This window comes from Grus americana, chromosome 10, assembly GCF_028858705.1.
Source record: "Grus americana isolate bGruAme1 chromosome 10, bGruAme1.mat, whole genome shotgun sequence".
In the NCBI taxonomy this organism is placed as follows: Eukaryota; Metazoa; Chordata; class Aves; order Gruiformes; family Gruidae; genus Grus; species Grus americana.
Window position 1 is genome coordinate 15,140,840 of NC_072861.1, and position 22,517 is coordinate 15,163,356.

Below are 22,517 nucleotides of genomic sequence, written 5' to 3' on the forward strand. Positions count from 1 at the left end.
CAGCTGGTTCAGATTTGCCAGCATAGCTACATGTGTAGTTACACTCTGACCCAGTTTCATCAGAACGCTTTGAGTTAAAAGTGAATATGGTTAAGGCCCAACTATGCGAGCAGATCTGTAAGGGCTCTGACCTCTTTGTTCCTGGAGCAGCAGAACACACAGCTGCTGCATTTTTCAAAACACAGGAGTTATCCAACTTCCTCAGCACCAAGAGAATCCATGCATTTTAAAGCTTTCAATTCATTCCAGTAGGCCTCCAGTTTTCTTCCTGCTCACAACTAAATACAGTTTTAAGTTGCAATTTGAACTACTGAAGTAGAATTTATATAATGACTTAATATCAAAACCAAAACATTCAAACTAGTGACCAAAGACTTACATAAGATGTTCTCTCAACTCACTTGACAAGTCATCCAATATCTACAGTCTATTCCTGTTGAACAGCTTTTTATTTTTGTTTCATGAATAGACTTATTTTAGGCTAAAATCAAGCACTTCAATATTAGACACTCCTAGGAGAAACTTTACAAAAAGATGGAGAGAGTTACAGAAGTCTTTTCTTCACTTCTAAGCAGTCAGCAAGTTTAAATCCTTCAGTACAAGAATAATAAATAACTAAAATGTGGACCCTCAAGAAAGCTGCATTCCCTGTACAGTACAAATCCCAGATTTAATATGGCAGAAAGACTGAAAAAAAAAAAAATCACACTGGTGGGGAAAAAAAAGCCACACATATGAGAGAAAGTGCAATCTCAGAAGTGGCAGATGGACAGAAAAGAGTTCAGATCTTAGGGAGGGAAGACACATTAGCAACTTTCATAACTCATCTAAGCCAGAATATCATACTACCAATGTTACATCATTATACAACCCAGGAACACTTGGTATAGACAAAGCCTCTAGTGTTAAAGCACGTATATTGCTCAACTACAGCTGTCTGCTCTTGTACTCAAGGTTACATGAGGAACAAGAGAACATTTCACTACAACCTCTTCACTCTTACTAGGCAAGAACAAAGACGTACAGATTCTATACTGATATCAAGAAATCACTGATAATAAGGATTCAGCTTTCTATGCTTGTCTGCATACACTATTAATAGATGTTACTTTGAAACTGTAATTACTAATTGTGGCCACGTTCAACCTTTGCAAAGTACGGATTACTAGAACCAAAAGATTAACTGCTGTAAAACAGGGTACCTCAGAAACTCTCATTCATCTCATGCAAATGCATCACATTACTTGCAGTGACCGTTTAAAGTCTACAAACAAAAACCAGAAGTATAAGCAAGTTTTTCTTATTTAATTTCCAAACTTTTTAGTATAGCCATCATACAAAAAAATAAGGGGGGGGTGATTCCGTGAAGTTCACTACTCTACTGAAGATTAATCCTAAAAAAATGAGCAATTTAACAGGTACATTTTATTGTCTAGTAGGAGGAATCATGTTTTGTTTATGTGGGATTTCAAAGAGGCAGGGTACAGACAAAAGGAGTTTCATGAAAGTGTTGGAATTCCAGAAAGCTGCCACACAGAGCTATCAGCTTTCACTACGGGATGGTTGGGTTTTTGCAGGACTGACCCCTACTTTATGCTGGAGCATCTGGTAACTGCTGCAGCACCTAAAAGACTAAATGCAGCACTCTGTATACAGCCTTCAAGAATTTTCCCCCTATTTATCACGTATTTCAGTTTGAGTCTAAAGCAGCAAAATACAACTCAAGATGCCAAGGATTATCACTGTTAGTACATTTAAGCATGTACATTTGGACTACTTAGTTGTTCAAGACTAACACTGCAGCACCACCAGAATTAGGCCCTTGCATATGACAGTATCTAAACTTTTTGAAATTGAAAAAACATCATTTTTTCTCTTCGAAAACTTAATAGCCTCTTACTTATTCCCCAGCATCACAATACACTTGTAGGGAACCCCAGTTAATCCAGGAAACTCCAGCCAAAAGAAGTACATAGATGCTTTCAGAAAGAGCACCACTAGCGTGTTCTAAGTTTCCACCTCTTCAGTGACGACTATCAGAAAATCTGAGCTGACAAAGCTACCTTTTTGGAGAGGTCAACCTGAATGCAAGTGGAAAAAAAAAAAACTAAACCAAAACCCACAGGCACCACAAAAGTCCCTTCTAAGGTTCAAGAGAAGAAACAGCAAATAACCCTTGGAGCTGGACACGCTTGTTTACAGCAAGACACAACAGGGACCTTCAATAAAGATAACTAGTTAAACATTAAAAGCACTGAGAGCAACACTGTAACTATAGTTGTTCTGTACAAAGTAAAGAATTTCTGGGTGAATTACAGACCAAGAAAAGTGAACATGAGAAAACAGCATGTCACATGTTTCAGGAAGCTGTTTTTGTACTGGTATCTCTGGGAGAGTCATGGTGAGGCAAGTCCAAGAGGCATATCTGAGGAATGCAGAGAGGACCCTGGCCAGCTGACCTACCAGCCACGCTGTCCTACCCAAAGCACTGCATGTCCATACACAAGCCAGAGGACAGACCAAAGCATTTTTCTCCCAAAATGTGAGGTTGTACTTACTCAGTTTAGCCTAGCCAGATCACTCAAGACTTAAGGCTAGAGGCAGACGGGCTCAGCAGGTCCACTTTTGGAAGATGGTTGTCTCTATGACAAGACTGCCACAGAAACCTTACACGAAGTTACACTTATGATAGAACATGCAACCACTAATAGAAGAGCATAGTTTTAGGTAGTGCTTGCTCTGGCGTCTCTGCTCAAGAGAAATAAAAATTCAGGAGTTACACCCATTAGAAAAATCAAACCATCTCAGTAATTGCTTGTCAGCAGTCTGCTATGTCAACTTGCACAAACCACAGTTTCCATCACGTGTAGCTGAACTGGTGTTGAGCTGGGCTAGTTGCAGACACTGCTTGAGGAGCCCTTTTCTTTCCTCTAGAGTTTGTGCTATCTCATAGCTGTACTTCAGCATTAAGGTGCCTAAGCCAAAGACTGCAGGAATCCTCAAGTTGCTCACCATATTTCTACACAGCCCTATAAATTTAGAGTTTACTTGAAATCTGACAGATTACTTATCTTTTGTAGAGCATTTTAAAAGAAGACATTTCTACTCTGAAACAGGCAAGACAAGAGTACATTCTGCTTTCTTTGGAATCATATATTGAAGTTGGCCATTTCAGAAATCAGAGGTTGTGTAAAATTGGAATCAGGAGATTCTGAAGTTCTTTACATTCCTTTAAGATACCAGACCAAAGTTTAAGGGATGCAGAAGGAGGGCAACTCCATAAACTATCTTTGATGCTGTATTTTAAAACAGGTTTGGCTTTACAAACTGATGAAAAAATAATCTGCAAGAAGGATTCAAACACTTACAAGATTACCCATATAATTACTGAAAGAATAGATATAGATTCAGTAATCGCTTCTTTTGAGCTTCAGTGAATAAGTAATCTTCTCTCAATACAGCATAAGTTTCACTTATTTTAAGCATATCAAACCCAGAAGAGATAAAAGCCGCTTTAACACAAGTTCCCAAAATAGACAGCTTCTTGTTAACAAAACACCTGTTGCTGAGAACCGACAGTAAGCACAAAATACATTATAATTTGTTTTTGTAAACAGCACTATGTAGAATTTTAATTAGCTTCTAATGCTACAGCTCTACATGGGCCTAATGCTAAGGGAGGTCCTGCTCTAATATCAGGGTTCCTAGCTGTTAATAAATAAAACTATCATCATCATCATTTCTGGCTAGAGCATCTTGAATTCAACTTAACTTCCAAGAACATTGTGATTATCATGCATGATGTCTTGCTCTATTTAGAATTATGCACTACGTCTAATTTAAGTGTTCAAAATTATACAATACCCTTACTGTGGTTTGATGGGGAACTCAACCTAAAGCTAAAGCCTGACCAAACAAAGAGGGTATTTAAGGACAAGTTTTCAGCAGAAGAGGTGTAAGTATGATGTTTCCCTGTGGCAAAGCTGCATTCTTCATCTTTTGCAACGCACTTAAATTTAGCCAAAGGACTCAAAGGTGCTACTTTATTTTAGCCCTAATGCTATTCTAGGGGGTTCTGTTGTTGTTTTTTCCTTAATTATTTCAATCACTGGGGAAGCCAGGTTACATGATCCCAAACTGGGATGTCTAAATACTAAAATCTATCATCCTGCACAAAGCATAGAAAAATACTATACAATTGATCAGCAGCCACCATGCTGGGCAACTGATATTTATCCATCACTTTAATATACTGTCAGAGTTCACTGAAGATACAAATATACCAACTGGTCACACTATGAAGTTTTGCATCTTTCCTTAGTTTTCTCTCAACTGTCACCTTACACTGCCTGAAACACTGCAAGGTGTAAATGTCCAAGTGCAACTAATATACATGTATCCAATATATATTTATATACAATCAATGCAATGGTTTCATGATGTAGGTAATTTGGGGCTTTAGATACTTCTGTCACAGTGTTTCTGGGTCAGGAACTGCTTTATCTTAAAGACTTCATTCTTCAAAAGCTTGGACTGGTTCTTGTATCTGGTTTATGGTGCAGCTCTACAGCTCTGTGCCAGAAGAGTCAAGGTTAACAGTGTGCTGCAGGAGGAAGATGGAACTACCTAGTTAGTATCAGAACTGAACTCTACAGCATAGCCTGACTCATAGTACAAGCCAAGGAAAAATGCATGCATCACTAAGAGGTCAGAGTAAAAATTGACACAAGGCAACTCTTTCTTAGCCTTATCCAAGATAGTGTCAGATTCATAGAAAGGGCTAAGGAACGATGAGAAATTTGCAGAGCATAAGGCACTCTCCTTTCTGAAGGTTTCCAAAACTAGACCACTTGCTCAGATGGAGAGGTCGTTACACTGTGTAGAAAAAGCTTAAAAACTACTGGAAGAAACTTGATTGAGGACAACTGGCATTCTTCCCACTGCCATTATGGAACAGAAAATAGGTTCGGGTTTTTTTATATTTCTTTCCTAAGCCCATACAGAACAGACTGCACATATTTCAGTTTCTCAACTGATGAGAAAGCCAGAGCTGACAGCTTTCGAGTAAAAGTCTGCATTGCAAACATTGTGCTTTAATCACTAGGGCATGCTTTTTACCTACTAACACTCCAGGTACAACTCTGTAAACTGCCTTTCTGATAACCAAGTTTGCTATTCATTCTGTTTTCAGACAAGATTGAGCTATGTGAGCATGCATTTCTAGTACAATGTCTCCCCCACTTACTGCCCAGAGCACTTAGATCAGCAAGTCAAAAGCACAATAGCCTATAAATAGCATGGCTGGATGCCACCGTCTCCCTATTTATTACGATAGTACCTTTGTACAGAGTTCTTTTTACAATTCTACATAGAAAAATACAGCCATAAATGGCTCTAAGGGAGGGACTTGTATCCAAAAGGGCAAAACTGTTTAGTGCCATGGGATTCCCCCTTTTTCCTCAAGCCACGTAAACAGAAATTTGCATTTTTAGAAGCATTTTGAACAATAACTCTTCAAGTACATTTGACTTCTCTTTTTATCCTTTTGCCATAGTGATTGTATTCTGCTAGAGAACAGATCGACACATGACAGAGTAACAGCACTTTCTAGAGAAAAGAAAATTCGTGATATAAAGGAGAAGTAGACACACACAGAAAACACAAGCCAGATCTTCAATTATTTTGCTTGGCATATTAAAGCCTGTATCACAGTTTAGATTAGATGAAGGGGGAACAAAATCTGCTCACAAGATACTGAGCCTCAACTGTCAGCAAGGTATGGCTTTCTATCATGATGCTCATTCCCTTCCATTCACAAACACAGCCCAATGGGGCTTCTACCAGGAAACAATGGAAAAAGAGCACAATATATTCCCTTTTATTACAGTATAAAGTCAGCAACAAGAGGGAGATCAGCAAAACCAGTGCCCTTCAGCTTGGCCTAAAGATGCATTCACAGGCAGCGCAGCTTCTGCATTACACAAGTACTATGTCCTTGCTATGGCTTGAAAAATAAAAGCTCAATGCCCTAATGCTATCTCCCAGAAATCTCTTCTATCTCACACTCCTTTTGTGAGGACAAAAGGGCCTACACTCCTGTTGAGGAATATTTGTATCCCTTACATTAAAAAAAAAAAAAATCACTAATTTTAACCCATAACCCTGGGTTTCAAGAGAAGACTTTCCCATTTTAATAACTAACTTGATGCTGCTTAAGGAAATCCAGCAATATTGCAATGAGCATTTTATACTGTACATGTCATCCTGCCTAAGTTCACCAGATAGAGCTATCAGGCCATACAAAGAAGTTTCAATAAATTCTTCATCTTGGGCCTTGACAGTCTGAGAAATTAGGATGTCAGAGCTGCAGCAAGGACAGAGGTATTCCTCAACAGAGCAGACTGATATTTCAAGCATTCTGATTGTGCAGTGGGGGATATGAGGTAGCACATAGAAGGATAAGTAGGTAGCAGCTAATCAGGGATTTATTTATATACAGAATGACTAGGTATAAACTTAAAACCATGGGTCACAGTCACATTATGACTTTGCAGAATAACAGGCTAATTCTTGCAGTAAGAGAGACCATAAGTAACAGTCAAAAGTTTCATAGACACTAAGTTAGAGAAAAGCAAATGCAGGAAGGCAACACCATCAACTGAGAACCAGAGTGTGAAATTAGACTTTTTGGTGTTGTTTTCAGAAAAATTTTCTAAAGCCAGTCGATTACACCACTGCTATGCATAGGAATTTTAAATCACAAAGCACTAAGTCAACTTTGACTAGACTTACTAGGAAGGCAAACATGCACAGCTGACAGGCCAGTCCACAACAAATCAAATACTCCTTGATCTCAGCACTAGTCTCAGCCCCTGCATGGTTTGTCACACTCAGCTGACAATTTGTTTGTTATGTAACTAATAATACACCTACCTTGACCTACTGTTACTAATGCTGCCTTCCTCCTCTCCCAGGATACTTTAAACCCTATGAATACACGCCAAGATTCAAAACAATCTTATTGAGCAATTCTAAAGTCTATTCCCTAAAAAAGTTCATTAAGTCCTTCCATATTACCACAATTTTTTTTTTTTTTTTGCAAGTTAGTAATCAAATGTTTTGGTATCATAAAACACTAAAATAATTACTTTTCTAGTTACTTTTCCACCAGGACAATAACATTTGATAATTAATTCTAATTAATACCTACAAAATCACTTTATTCAAGGACTTCACACCAATATCCAACAGTACGTCATACAGGATATCTGGATAACCCCAACATAAGAAGTCCGGTGAAGTTCACTTAGAAAACTCTCCTGTATCAGCAACAAAAGCTACCTTGTAAGCTTCTGACCTGACTCTGAAAGAGCTAGGCAGGAAGAACAATCTCCAACTGTTCCAGTTTAACACTCAAAACACAGCCACTCCTCTTGCCCCACCTTGACCAGAGAATCATAGAACAGTTTGGGTTGGAAGTGACCTTTAAAGGTCATCTAGTCCACCCCCCCTGCAATGAGCAGGGACATCTTCAACTAGATCAGGTTGCTCAGAGCCCCATTCAACCTGACCTTGAATGTTTCCAGGGATAGAGCATCTACCACCCCTCTGGGCAACCTGTTCCAGTGTTTTACCACCCTCAGTGTAAAAAATGTCTTCCTTATATCTAGTCTAAATCTACCCTCTTTTAGTTTAAAACCATTATCCCTTGTCCTATTGCAACAGGCCCTGCTAAAAAGTTTTGATAATGGTGCAGATTCTAACACAAGGTCATTCTGTTGCACAGAAAGCATTCTGCTACATAACACTACATTGCATTACAGGCCTTAATTCTATATGATGATTTTAGAAAAACATCTTAAATTCATATAGGAGGTAGTAGAGAAACGATTTTATCCTTCTTCACAGTCTCATCTCTCTCCTGCCACCCCATCCTCAAAACCAGCATGATCAACAATTCAAATGTTTTCTTCTGACAATCTAACTCAAAGATAACCTCTATGTAAAAAAGGCATGAATGTCTGATTTAGGTACAGAAGTTCTACATTTTTGCCTGTAGAATCAGTGGTTCTTCTTGCCTCTCACCTCCAAATATAATTTAAAACCTTAAGTGGAAAATATCTGCCTTCACCACGCAATATTCTGCTTTCATCAGCCCAATTACATTCAATGACACACACATGAAAACCATCTAGCCTTCTCCCTTGTTCAAGCTAATGGCTAAACTTAAGCCATTGGCTAAAATAAAAAAAAAATACACACATCCAATGCAAAATGTTTAAACAAGCTGCAAGCACCTCACTTCTGTCCTCAAAAATACTCCTATTAAGCTCCCACTCCAATTTGATTTATTAAGTTTATATTTGTTTCCTTAATCCTTCACATAGCTAAAAATGCATTAGCATCATGAATCACAGGACACACCAGTCCAGTGTTGTCTTAAACCCTGGGCTAGTTAAACTGTTCAGGTGGTTGCCAGGGCCTGCCAAGTCAGCCATACTGTTTATAGTTTAGTTCTCCAGATACAGGATTATTACGTTTCAGACTGACAAATACCATATCCTGAAGGTTAGAGTGCTGTGATACAAATACATCCTGACAGGGCAGAATGGCTGAGCAGGGGTGGTCTTCAGTGTGGAGACAGTTTAGACTTCTGCAAGACTGCTGAACCATTAAGTTAAAGGAAGAGCTGTGCATTGAATAAAACTGCTGCTTAAAAAGGAGCTATTTTTAGGAAATACTCAAACACGAGTGTTCATTTGTATAAGTAATACTCAAAAGATTGTCTTAAGTTGATCTAAATGGAGCAGAAGATGGATCAAGTTAGGATTTAACTCAGTTTATCTCAATGCATAATTTAATAGCAAAAAAGTTACTTTTCAAACGAAAAAACCCTCAGTTTCTGTCAACAACTGAAGAATGAGCAAGAAAACACAAGTTGATCAAGGAGAAATTATTTTTACACTGTCAAAGCTTTGTTTTTGCTAATCTCTATTTAGCTCAAAAGCCCTATAAACACAGTTGGAAGAAGGGATCTGTTAAAAATATATCACCCCACCCCTTCAATTAAGGGCTGAGAAGCTTATGACACATCTGAGACATCCAACAAGAACAGGGAAGAAGGACTTAATGTTCCTGATATTTCTAAAGGTAAAAAAAAAAATAAGCAGGTTTAAAAATCCCAAACATTTCATGCCTCTCTTAAATGGATTTTAAAGCAAGAACAGATCCAAGCTATTTTTATTCCTTTGTAGGTCATGTGTAATTAACTGCTTATTTTCACAAAACCTTATTACAGTGTAAACATCACTGGCCAGATCACCTGCCCCACCCAGACTGAGCTCCACTCCACAGGAGGCCAACTATCTCCACAAGGAGAGCGTGTATCTGCACAAGAGGGCTGTCCCTCCAGTACCGATCTGCCCTGCAACAGCACAGCCTCAACCATCATCAGCTCCCAAGCTTGCCCCTTCACCGTGTCTCTCCTAGAAACTGCGAGCAAACTAGTTAACAGGCCTAACCCAACGTCTGAAGCTACGGGCAGATGTCTCTTTTTGGATATAGCTGAAACTCTCCAAGATGACATTATTTCTCTCCCCCACTCCCTTCTGCCTTGGGCACACAGCAATTAAAAGAAATGATCACTAAACCACTTGGGAAATAGGGGGAGGAAGAGGAGGAAAAGAGCCAGTTGGGTTGGCTCGAGCCACTAATTTAAAACAATTTAAGTTAGCCTAGAAGACTTGGCCTCCAGCGCTCACACGACCCACTCTGCTGGAAGCATGGCAGGAGGCCCCTGGGTGTAGCAGTGGGCACTCCACGAGCAGGGATCTGAAGCCCACGTTGCTGTTTGCAGGACGGACATCTGCCCTCCCTAAGGCTCTGGGCATGTTTTACTAAAATCATCCCATGGGAGGCATGCAGCCTTCTCCAAGCAGTATTAAACAGAACCAGAGCATAGGGTTACTGTCCCAGCACATGGTGGGCCACCCACTTCACGACACTGGGAAATACCACCAAGCAGTCAGTGGACCACAGAGCACAGATCCCCTTTGCCTCATAAACAGGGGACATAAAATTTCATCCTGCATTTTGTATGCAGGTTTACAATCACTTTAAGAATCTCTTATTCACATCAGAGATGTACATTCCATCCTGGCACAAGAAGCAGACACATAAATCCCACAGCACACAACACATTCACAGTGTTTAAGATCTGCAGATGGAGCATGTGCAGGAGAAGGTTTTATGAACAAGCACTGGAACAACCAATCTTCACGCAGGGACAACACGGGTCCTGCCAGCGACGGCTTTGAATGCAGGCAAGAAACATTTGCTGCAGCCTGAATACAGAAGTTGTACAGCTGTGCCAGCAAAGTGGTATGTTTATCCTTTAGGGCAGATTTGCTTTCTACAAACAGCCTGCATTGGAATTGTATACATGTGGTGAGAAAGTTGAGCATTTCACTTCTGTGTTGAATAAATCAGGAAAATTGGTCCCAGATAATACATCTCTCCTAAAGTTGGGGGGTAGAGGGGACCCAAGAAGAATGGCTACTCAGTCATCAAGCAATATGTTGCCACACATATTCAGCTTTTTCCCCTGTTGTTAAGCAAAACTAGCTTTTGGCATAAACATATTTCATAGCACACAAATACCTAAGTTTGCTTCCTTTTGTTTAAGAAAGTCTAATACACATACTCATAAGTCTATAGAAATTATAGCAAACAATACTATTCTTTCCCTCACCTCAGACATCTGATCTAGCCACTCAGTCTAGGCCTAGCATCACTTGTAAGTTAAGAAATGAATCAAAATTAAGGTTAAACACTTACGTATGCCAGTCTTAAATATTTCCCCTGACACATGAGATCTGGCCCACCTCTCAGCTAAAAGACTATAGTCACTGCTCATTCTAAAGTAGTATTTCCAGGGTTTAAATACAATCTAGAACTTTTTTTAAAAAAAATGTCATAAACAGATAAAAACAGATAGCAAGAGTGAATTAGTAATTCAGGCCTATAAGCCACTTGAGCATGGCAAGATGCCAGTGTGTAAAGACACTTTGACATATATAAAAGTAATCCATATCCAGCATTTTGGGAGAAAACAAAATGTCTCAAATTAAAACTGAAAGAATGAGGTATACTTTAATAACCACACTTGTTTACATTCAGTAAAGGTCTGAGCAATTGCTTTCCACTGCCATTTAGAAGACTGTTGCTCAATTTTCACATCCATTCTTCTATCATCTTGACTAATCATATAAATCCCATCAAACTCAACAAGTATTAGGGCCATGAGTATTTCTTTCCAATTCTCAGGAGCGGCTGTATATAGACACAAGTGTTTCTATAAAAAACAGGAAATATTTAGGGAAGTAAGAAAATATATTCACCATTCTGAAAGCATTGTTCTGTGCGTGGTCTCATCTAACATACTTGTCAAAGAAACAGAAAGGATAACAATTAAAAGAGTCTCCATTCTCATTAGAAACCCTTTGCTTCCCGACCTACCACTTCCTGCTCTCCTCCCTCTCACCCTGTCCCATGCCACCCATGACAAATCTTTCTTTTCCTGTTCCTGAAGACCTTTCAGATGCAGAAAGTGTAACTAAAAATACCATCTATGATAAGTCTGGTACAGAAACTGAAAATAATTTTCCCTCAAAGTAAACATCTGCTATTATCAGGCAATACAGTATTCAAAAGAGATTCTGACCAATTCCAAAGAAAAAAAAATCTGCTGCTCCCCCTTTTTTTTTTTGGGGGGGGGGGGGGGGGGACGACACGGGGACGGGGATGTGGGCAGGACACAACTGGAAGGGTAGTAGCTGCAACACAGGGCAATAACACTTAATTTTCCTGCCTGTGTTTGTAATCAGAGCTCTGACAGACCCAGATATTCTGCAAAACTCATTAAAAAGAGAAAAATTGCAATGTTTTACATATAGTTTTCACATATCTTTGTTCTAAATGCTAGAGATCTGCGAGACATTCATCTCATCAAGAATATACAGACAACAGCACAGCAGTCTTCAGTGATACAACAAAAGACAATTTAAGACAAATGACTTAGAGCAAATGCTATCACTGAATAATCCCATAGCAGCTGTCATAATTAGTTAGCCCAAATCTCATCAGAATCAGAGAAGTCAGAGTTAAAATCGAGCTCTCTTCCTGTAACATTGTGTAACTCCAAACCAGCAGCATTATCCTCGCTATTTTAGAATTAACATTTCTTCATAAGATAAGGTGGAACAACTCGATCCTTCCCCGCAAAAAAACCCGGTGCAAGCCAACAGATGACAAAAGAAACTCGGTCAAGTTTGAGCCTCTCAACACCTTATTTCCTGTCTAAAGAGCCCTTTTGTTCTGCTTCCCTGCATAAATGTTAATATTCTGCCATCATTACAAAACGAAACAATGAAAAAAAATACCCCACGCACATGAACTTCACTGCCCCAGAGGGTGAAATAACGCCACACGACGCGATTAGAACCGGAAAATTCCTACCAACAAAATCTCCACAATTTTCTGTTTGCTTCACCCCAGATTAACTTCACTTGAAGCTGTACTTCGGCGCAACCTAGCCTGGACGCAGAGCCCCGCCTCCCCCGCTCCTATTGGTCGATGCGAGGGAACCCCGCCCCTCTAGCCAGGCTCCGCTCGCCGATTGGCGGAGCGGCGTATCCATTATTTAAAGAACTTTTCCTTGCTAGCAGGTTAGGCTGGGAGGGTTAGAACACCCTGGGCAAGCTGATTCTTAAAGGGACAGGACCCCGCTCCCGGCTGTGACAAACTACAACCTTCGGCGACGCGTCGCCCCGAGCGAGCTCCACCGAGTGCCCCTGCGAGCGGCTGCGGCCGGCCAGACCCCCCCCCCCCCTCCCCGGCAGCCCCTCCGCACCTCCCGGCAGCGCCGGCCCCCGCGGGGCACCTACCCCTGGCCGGCACGCTGCTCTCCAGCCGGACGGGCTGAGGGCGGAGAGGAGGAGAGCACCCAGCGGGCTGGAGACGCTTCTCCCGCTGCAATTACACAACTGCCGCTTGCTCCGCTTCCAGGATAAAATTAGATGTGGGTTTTGAGCCCATCCACTCGTAAAGAGTGACTGGAGTTACCCTGGGAAGCCGGACACCCTATATAAATTAGTAACCCCGGCTAAGAATACGTTGGGTTGCCAGTTGCAAAGACTCTTCCACCAATGCAAAGGATGAGTCAGCAGCAGAGGAGCTCCGCAGGAAGTGGCTGTCTCCAGCTCACAAGGTACCATGGCTTCTGCCAGAAACTTTTCCTGCTTGTTCAGGCTTCACTCGACTGAACAAATTTGCAAGATACCGTTCACATTCTGACAACGAACGTTTCTCACAGCACAGCTTCCTCTTAACACGAGGCAAAAACCTGTCATCTAGATTAAAAGTGTTTCTTTTTCCTCAGCGTAAACACTGATGTAGTTCCCTACCCATCTATCAAGTGAAGAGCCTGGAACATGCAAGAGGAGTAAAAACAAAACAAGGCTTAATAAATGTTTCACAACTGCAGATACGACACCTCACTTGAGAAAAACTTTGCCCCTTTCCAAACAACACAGGAAAGAGCCAGAACGCAGTCAGTGTTCCCTCCTGCACCCACAAGGTATCATCATAGTTACACAAGACTTATCTGGTTAGCAAGGTTGCCTTATATAAAACATTTTTATGTGTTTAGTGTAAAATAACTAAAAATATTAAGCTAGAAGAAGATATAGCACTTGTCAGCATAAGCACATTTGGGTCGTTTTTGTACTTGTGCAGGGGAAGAGAGGAAAAACTCCTCGTTTCTGGTTCTCACCACCTTTCCTCTAGCCAGTGCTGGGGCAGCCTGCCTTCCCCTACCACCTATACCACAAAATGGGTATCTGTTTAACTTTCCTAATGCAGATTAATCAAGTCCAAGACAGTTTAGCATACTGCTTTACTACTAATACCACCCAATGTCAGGAAAATATTTACAGCTAAGTAGTCCCTTGAGCTGTGATACACACACACCAAAAAGAGCATTAAAAACACCTTCAGGAAGGACACGTGATTCCTCTAAAACAGCCCAATAGCACATTTGTCTTACCCTCTATTTTAGAGCAAACTATCTTGCCACAAACCCAAATAGGCCTGAAAACCAGCAATTAGTACGGTTCTAAGTTAATAAGTATGAAACACTACAAGAACAGAATTAACAAGATTTACATAACTTCCCCTACAGAAGCTAAAATATAAGCTGAAAGAACCAGACCTCAACCCTTGCACCTGAATTCAGTGCCCTGCAAGAGTCAGTACTGCTAGAAGTTTACCAGGTCCCCTGAGGATAACCGTGAGGCCACACTTACGTGACGCTTTTCTGACCAAACGTTATCTAAGCAACAAAACCAAGAACATAGTTCATGCAAATAAAACATACCAGTAAAGCATCCTCTAAGTATCTCAGTAACCAATCTTGGAAAGCTTCAATTTAGAGCACATTAATTTTAGGCCCATAAAAACAACAGCAGAAGTCACAAGTCTTACCAACCAAACTGCCTAGTGCTAGAAGACGACATGCCAACCCCCAAGTCTGTGTTACTGTTTGGCTACTTTCGAAAGGGGAGAAAAAACCTCAAACACATTATCCCAAAACCCTCCAGCTCTATATGCCATCACAGAAGTCTAGCTACCTCACAACTGTAGTGGTGATGAAAAATAATTTTTATCATCAAACATTCTACACTTCAGCTTATGCTTCTGTTACACAGCAGCTCCTTATCACTGCCAGGGAGAGGTTTCATCCCTTTTTCTCCCCACCTTTCCCCTCCCTGTCATGCAGTCTGGCCCACTCCCTTAGCCCAGCTCTGGTGTTCATCAGACCCTTCCATCTGCCTCTGAGTCACTGATCTGGCAGAAGTTTGGCCAGTTTCTGATAAACAAGAACATGGCTTACTCAGAGCAAAAGGGGAATGGCAAAGCAGATTCTCCTCCATTCAGCACTGTGACTTCCTTGATTTGCTTACCTTATCTCATTTAAAAACAAACAAAAAACCCCACACGACACAAAACTATCATACTAACAACGTCCCAAGAGTAATTTGCTATCCTCACAGAAGTAAAAGATCCCCAAAAAGTCTGTGAAGTGGGGTATCAAGACTAAGTTCACAGCTGAGCCTATCTCACTGGACTAGAAGTCATGGGTAAACACATCTGTACCTAGATGTTGGTAAGTCAGATAGTAACTTGAATACCAATTTTCTTCTATCCCATGCTGAAGCTGAAGGAGATCCAGTGAAATTAGACATTAAAATGCCTAATTTATACGCTCAGTTTCTGCACATAAGCCACCTATTTTCCCTGTAAACACACACACATTTTGGAGAAAACGCAGAGGCACCATTTCAAGGCCAAGGTTCAAGTTATGCCTTTGCTACTCTTGCAATATCTGTAGCAATACAGAAAAAACCCAAACTAGCAGATTGCAGCTGCAAGTACATTACATAGGGAAGCTTTGACAGCAGTGTGAAAAAGATTCAGTTTGCTGCTACTGAACTTTGCACTGAGGACAGTAACAAGAGAAAGCACCTGACTCTCATTTGACTATTGTAATCATGGAACAGCTAAAAGGCCATTTGTTCTGTAATCTTGCATATACAGAAGACAGCAAGTTTGGAGGACTTGACAGCTCAAGAGATCAAGAACAGAGCCTTTCATCTTTAAGTCACCAGTTCAAACAGAGACCAGAATAGTAGTGATCAAAAGCTACACGTGATGGCTGTTCAGGGATTAGATGAAGAGATGGTTACTCGCTGTCCAGTTCCCAACAGATCAGTGTGAATCACAAGAGCTTTCTTCACAATTTGGCACCTGTTTTTCACAGTCTTGAATACATTATACCTCCTGGATTCTGTACACATTAATAAGTAGCAAAGCAACTGAACTGCTGCGTACACATACTGAACTTGCATTGTAGAAAAAGGACTTTACCCTCTGGATGTCAATTATGTCAGCGCTATAGCATGTGCTGAATTTATTTATTATTTTTAAACAATTAGAGCTCTGTCTTTTAGCTTTTTTATTATTAGAAACAGCTTTAAAAGTAATATTTAGCTTCCCATTCCTGTCTCACCCTCAGACACTGCAGTCCTGTTTATAAACAATAGTTCTCATAACCTTGCTGTATATTTTTGCAAATATATCAATTTTAAAAGTACATTAGTATAGGAATTTCAAAACTGTCATTTGAGAAATTATTTTGAGACATTACTAATCTTTTTTTTATCAAACATAAACAACAAACATCATAAGGGCCACATCTACATAAAGATGGAGGAAAAAATTTCCCTGTACGATGAAAGAAACAGTCCTTTTCATATTCTTATACATTCTTCAATACATCTGTGCAGTCTCTAGAAAGTCAATTAGCAATAGCTCCTTTTCAACCTGACTTTAGTTTTAAAAGCCTGGCAAAAGTACCTGGAAATTCCAGGTAGGATAGATAAGATGAAAACAAGTTCAGAGTATATGTCGACTGAAGGTTTATTGTCCTGCTACGAACACCACTACCAAAACCTATTGTCTACACAACCCCAGCAATACATCGTTACATAGTTCTTAGTAGCGTATTACTACCAGACAATGAAGTTGCTGATGAAAAGCCAAGGTCCTAGAAACTTCAGTATCCTTAGGAGTAACTAAGGAGGCCCTTGCATACAAAGAATTTAACTTGGTATTCCAGGAGTCTAGAGAGCACAACATACCAGACTGATGAGATTTCAGGAATCTTGAAGAACTTTGAGATTTCTCTTGCTGCTTTCAATCCAAGATTTACTGCTGCACTGCAATAATCAAATCTGGAAACAACAAAAGGCACACGTGGTAAATACTGGGTCTTCATCAGAGAAAACTGGTTAGTTGTCTGCACAGCAGTACAGATGCACCAGACCAAAACATATTTCCCTGCAAGTTTTAGCAGCTATCTCAGACTACCCAAAGCTTAGCTACCCGAGAACTTATTAAAGTTCATCCACATTTTAAGTTCCAACTGCTTCCTTCTACGCAGGGAATAAGCTATTAAGACAATCGCTTCCCCCTCACACCTCCCGTTATCTCCCGGTCTATAAAGCTGCACATCCTTAACAGGTCTCACTCACTCTCAGCGGTTGCCATGTTGTTTTGGGGGGAGTGGTGGTGTGGTTTTTTTCTTGGGCGAGGTGGGGGTGGTGTTTGGTTTTTGTTCTGTTAGGGTTTTTGTAAATCAGGACATGGAATTATATCTCATACAGCTGCACCACCGAGGCCACCAGTGATAGATGGCCACATCACTCGCTTCAGTCAGAGTCCTTGAGAAAGGATCTAGACATTTAAAAAGACTTTTCCTTGACATCAGATATCTCTCGGGTGAAAAAAAGTACACTACAGTTTCCATTGAATTCAGCATGCTCCAAGTACATTTCTATGTAATCTATAATACTCTTTGCAGCTTAAATCAAACATCTTGAATGGAAGTCATAGCCTATTCAGTATTTTTTAAAAAAAAATATATATAAATAGCTGCATAGCTATTAGCTGCCAAGAAAATTAAGCCCAAAGTTTGTATACTTACAATTCTATCAGAAATCAGACTGATTAATATAGCTGTGACAAAAGGACAAACTTTCACAGAAAGAAGGATTACCTTTATCTGTAACCATGGCAACTTTTCAGTAGTTTGTGTTTATGCTACTCTCCTCCCGATAACTTGCCACTCTCTTTCAAACTATTTATATAAGGCTTTGAATGTGCCACCTGAGACCATAATGTAACAAGCTGAAATGTAAACTTACATTCTCAGATCACACTCTTAAGTTATATTATTTAACATACAATGTTGTTCATTTTTGCCATAAATTTATGATTAGTTAATAAAATTATTTTAATATATTATTTTAACATGATTCATAGTTGTGTAAGACAAAAAACATTTTAGGAGGCATCCTATGAAATACATACAAGAGATAGAGAAGAAGAAATTTTTCACTACTGAAGAAGTTATCTGGAAAGTAGTAAACCTCAAGGAATTATGCCACTGATATACGTCAGACTTTGATATCCAGTATCGTAAGGAACAAAAATCCTCCCAAAACACACTATTATTTTGGCCTGAACAAATACACAACAGATCAGAAAAGAGCCAATCCCCTTGTTCTAGGTTAGGTGATAATTAATACAAAGAACAGGTGTAGGTACCTCAGAACTAGATAAACAAATCAGGCAGAATTCAAAGAGCAAAGCTATAAAAGTTAAAGGAGAGACAGGAAAGAGACTAAGGAAGGAATTGACATATTTGCTTCCTCAATTGTTGAGTTACTATCATCACAGCACTCTGTGAAAGGAATTATTTCAGATGACATCAGACAAACAAAATAATTTGTTTGGAAGCAGAAGGAGGAAGAGAATAGTTTGTTTGGGTTTTTTTCCCCCTAAAGTTCATAGGGCAGCCTACCAAGCTGTGCCCTTCTCTCTTCCGTGTACACAGATAGTTTGGCACAGTTAAGATGTGAGCATAGATCCTTAGAAGAATGAAAGAAACTCAGCACGCTCTTTACTCCCTGTAACTCTTATGCAATGACATCTATTATAGGACAAGTCTGGACAAACATCCAGGGAATGGACTTCAGAACACAATGGTGTACTTTAAGTCAGTCCACACTGGGGGAGAAGTAACTACCGTCGGTTTTGCTGAATGCCTCCACATTACATCAGCAGATTTGGTGGAAGCTTCTGCATTTCGTTGTTGCCGCTGTTACTGGCAGTAAGATAATTAGTGAGGTTTATTTTTTTTAAGATTCCCCCATCCTAACATCCTGTGGAAACAAGAGCAGACATTCATAGACCCTATCCATCACTCCAGATGGACAGAGCCTAGAAGGAGGTAAGACTGGTTAAATTTCACAGGGCTCCCCAGTGAACACAACAACAAAAACTTTTCATACAATAAAGCGCAAAAGAATGACAGACTGCATATGCTTAAACCCTTGCTTTAACTGGAAGGGTGCAACAACACAAACTGCATGTTGCTTCCTGAATACTCCTATCCCCAAACCAGCCAAAACCGCTGCACTGAACTTATCCGAGGTGCAGGTACGCACACCGACTGCGGTTGCCACCAACAGCCGCGGCCCGGGGGAAGACAGGCCCCGACACAGAGGCGACGGGGAAGCCCTCCCACTTACAGGGCACCGCCGCTAGTTCAAGTCCAATCGCCCCCAGCAGCTGGGAGACCCGCCGGCCGGGGAGGCCGACTCTGCCGCTCCGCCGGCTCTGCCCTCGGCCTCTCCCAGCCAAACTAAAATAACCCGGGGGAAGGAGGGGAGCGGCGGCGGGGGCCGGGCGCCCGCCCGGCGGAGGGCTGGCGGCGCGCCGCGGGCCGGCAGGCTGCCTCTCCCCTTCCACCCAAGGACACGAGTACAAACACCTCTGCCCTGGGATGGCTCCTGCGCACGCAGCGAGGAGCTGCCCGGAGGGGGGTGGGGGGAGGAGGAAGGAACGACCAAAAAAGGGAGAAAAAGAACCCCGGGGCCCTGGGCCGGGCCCGGCCCCGCCGTCGCCCCACAGCCCCGGGCCCGCCGGGTTCGGAGGTCGGGGGGATGGGGGGAGAGAAGCGGGATGGTGGGCACCCTCCCCTCGGCCCCCCCCCAGCCGCTCCCCAGGAGCGAGCAGGAGGCCGCCACCCCACCTGCCCCGCCGCAGAGAGGAGCCGCCTGCCCCCAGCCCGCCCGGCGGTCCCCAACCCAGCCGCGCTCCCCTCACCTGCCTCCGGGCCCGCCGCGTCCTGCCGCCGCCCGCCCGGCCCCGCCTGGCCCCGCTCGCTCCTCACCAAACTTTTTTTTCCCTTTCTCCGTGTTTCGTTGACCCTCAGAGTGACGCGGGCGGGCGCTGATTGGCGGAGCCGAGGAAGGGAGGCCGCGAGGAGAAGGAGGCGGTGCTACGGCCCGCGACTAATTACTACCCGGAGACGGCGGCGACGTGAACCACAGAATGCTATTTAAAGGGACAGCGGCCTATGCCGTGTTTCCCCCCCGCCTCCAAAGTGACCTGAGGCGAACGCGGGGGGGGAGAGCGGGGCAGGGGGCGAGAGGGCAGCCTGCCACCAGCAGCGGGCAGGGTGAGCGGGCGAGCCTAGAGGGAGTCCGGCCGGTGCAGGGGGGCTGCTCCCCTCAGGCTGGGGACCGGGGCCTGCGGTGGCCGTTGCGGGGCAGCCCGTGAGGAGATGGCCCCCTCACACCCGCGCGGTCTCTCGGCACGTTGTCCACTTTTCTCCCTCCACAAATAAATTAATTTTGCTGTAAAAATCCCGTGTAGCTGCCCACTGCTTCCCCCTCTGACCGGGGGAGGTGTTTTATAATCCGTGAAGGAAAAGGTTTCCTGGCAGAGCGGGTCTCTCTTGCGTGAGCTCTGTGCTGGTCTGTGCCTCACCCGCGGGCCCCTTGCCGGTCACCTGCTTTACATCCCCTGTAAAAAGTCAGCTGCTGATCTTTAATCTCTTGTTATCTACAATATGCCACATGACTTGTTTCTGTTTGTGGGTGCTTTTGGTTGGTTTTTTTTCATTGTGGACTCTGAGACAATACACCACAGCTTATTTTCACACAGAACGTTTGCACGTTGTACCACTATACACAGTCTCACCTGATGTCACAGGCAGCTGTAACCTATACCATGAAGGAAGGTTTTAAAGGTGAGATTTAAGGATGATGAGTGACTTGGTAGCTCGAAAGAGATAGGAAAGGAGGACAGGATTCCAGAGAGATGACACAAGCCAAATAAAAGAGGAATTTTATCTCTTGATAGTGGAGAGGAGCACATCAAGACTGGAGGAGTTGCCAGGAGGTGAGCTGAGTTTGTAGAGAGTTTTGGAGGAGGAAAAGAAAGTGAGCAGTTGTGAAGCTCAAGGGAGGCCAGAGAAACTGAAGATTGGTAAAACATGTTTCTGTTTCCTAGGGGAACACTGAACAGACTTTAACATTTTTGGTCTTTATTGAGCAGAGGAACTCAAGACTATCCTAAGGAAGGCATTGCAAGAGGACACACAAAGATTTCAGCAAAGATAAAGTCCAAGCAGAGATCTTCCATTGGTAAGAGCTCACTATCACCAATGTTGTGAGCCGAGTAGGTAGATCCATAAACCTGGCAAAAGAACTTAATGAGATGAAGGTCCCTGGTTTTTTTTTGAATATATGAGCTTGAATAAACACCAGAAAATGCTGGTGCAACCAGCATGGAAGTGCTAACATAGCTTTACAGCTATTTTGGTAGAGATTATTCACTCTTGGCTGTCTTTGCTGATGCAATAAGTCTTCCAAATGCCAGGTTGCATGAACAGAAGATGACCTGCATTGCATGTGGGTATCACAGCATTCCCCACAACATTATTTGGAGTGCTTTCATGGTCTTGGCAGTAATCATAAGGAGCTGTGGGGAGTGATGATCACATTCCTCCAAGCCTCTCCATGATCATCTTTTTTTATATGATTTTTTTTAAACCTTAAATTCCCTTTGGTTCATCTCAGACTGCTTTCTTTGTGCCAGGTTTCATCTCATGATTAGAAATATAGATGCAGGATAGTGGGGAGGAACATTCACGGTGTCTGTTTAGAAAAAGGCCAGCTGATTCTTTTGCAGTTGTGAGCAACCAGCGCAACAGCTGGCAGTACAGCAGCAGGAAGAAAAAGGGAAATGCAAACAGTGAACAAGACGGACACCTCCTGCCAGGAGTTATTGACCAGCAACACATGGTGGAACAAATGTTAAGTTATGGCATCAAATGTCAAGGGGGGGGGCAGCAGAATGTTCAGATGTGATCTTGCTCAAGTTGTATATGAAGCTCGTCAGTTTTCTGATGTGCCAAAATGAGAAAACTCAGTTACAATAATGCTGGAGTAAGTAGATTTCTTGAAGCATTCAGAACCAGTATGTTTGGTACGGTCAGAAGCTGCCACAACTCAAAAAGGGCAAACAACTGGGAAATAGGGAACACAAAGCTTTATGCCGTCTGCAAAAGAGCCAGTAGTCAAACTGTCTCTGAGAGAGAAAATTCATAAACAAGATGGCCAGGCTTATTCTTGGGGTAGAACAAAGGATGCAGTTAAAAATTAAATGTACATCTTGAGCCACTGTGAATGGAAGACATAATATTGAAGAAATAGCATTCAGTTTTCTCGTTTGAGGACCTGATAGGCTAAAAAAACACCCCACCTTGCTAAACTCAAGTAGGATAAGGGAAGAGGGAAGTGTCTAATCGGAGAAATGACTAAACTGCTAACCACCCAGAGAAGGGCATCCTTGACTCCGAGAAAGGGTCAGAAATGAGCTATAGAAGACAGGAAGTCAAAAGTGACCCTGAGCCAGCAGGTGAAAACAGAAGCCTGTTTTCTGTAGACCACTGCAGAGAAGGCGTTAGAGACTATTTGTCCACCTTAAGTTGATAGGAATAGTTTTGATTTTTAAGAGTACACAAATGTTCAGCAGGACATAGGATC

General features: G+C 42.1%; 1 protein-coding gene across 6 annotated transcripts in view; it reads right to left on the minus strand.

Annotated features, from left to right (window-relative positions):
- Positions 1–19,927, minus strand: part of ZFAND6 (zinc finger AN1-type containing 6) — a 38,210-nt gene extending 18,283 nt beyond the window's left edge. Inside the window, exons 1-2 of one of the 6 annotated variants that reach the window (XM_054836326.1) lie at positions 19,789–19,925; positions 16,758–16,850 (exon numbers count right to left, since the gene is read on the minus strand). The gene's annotated coding sequence lies outside the window, so the exon portion shown is untranslated. Of the gene's footprint in view, positions 1–12,449; positions 12,603–12,944; positions 12,969–16,757; positions 16,851–19,788 lie in introns of those variants that run through there. The other 5 variants (XM_054836327.1, XM_054836331.1, XM_054836330.1 and 2 more) reach the window with 5 other exon arrangements.
- Positions 19,928–22,517: the final 2,590 nt, after the last annotated feature.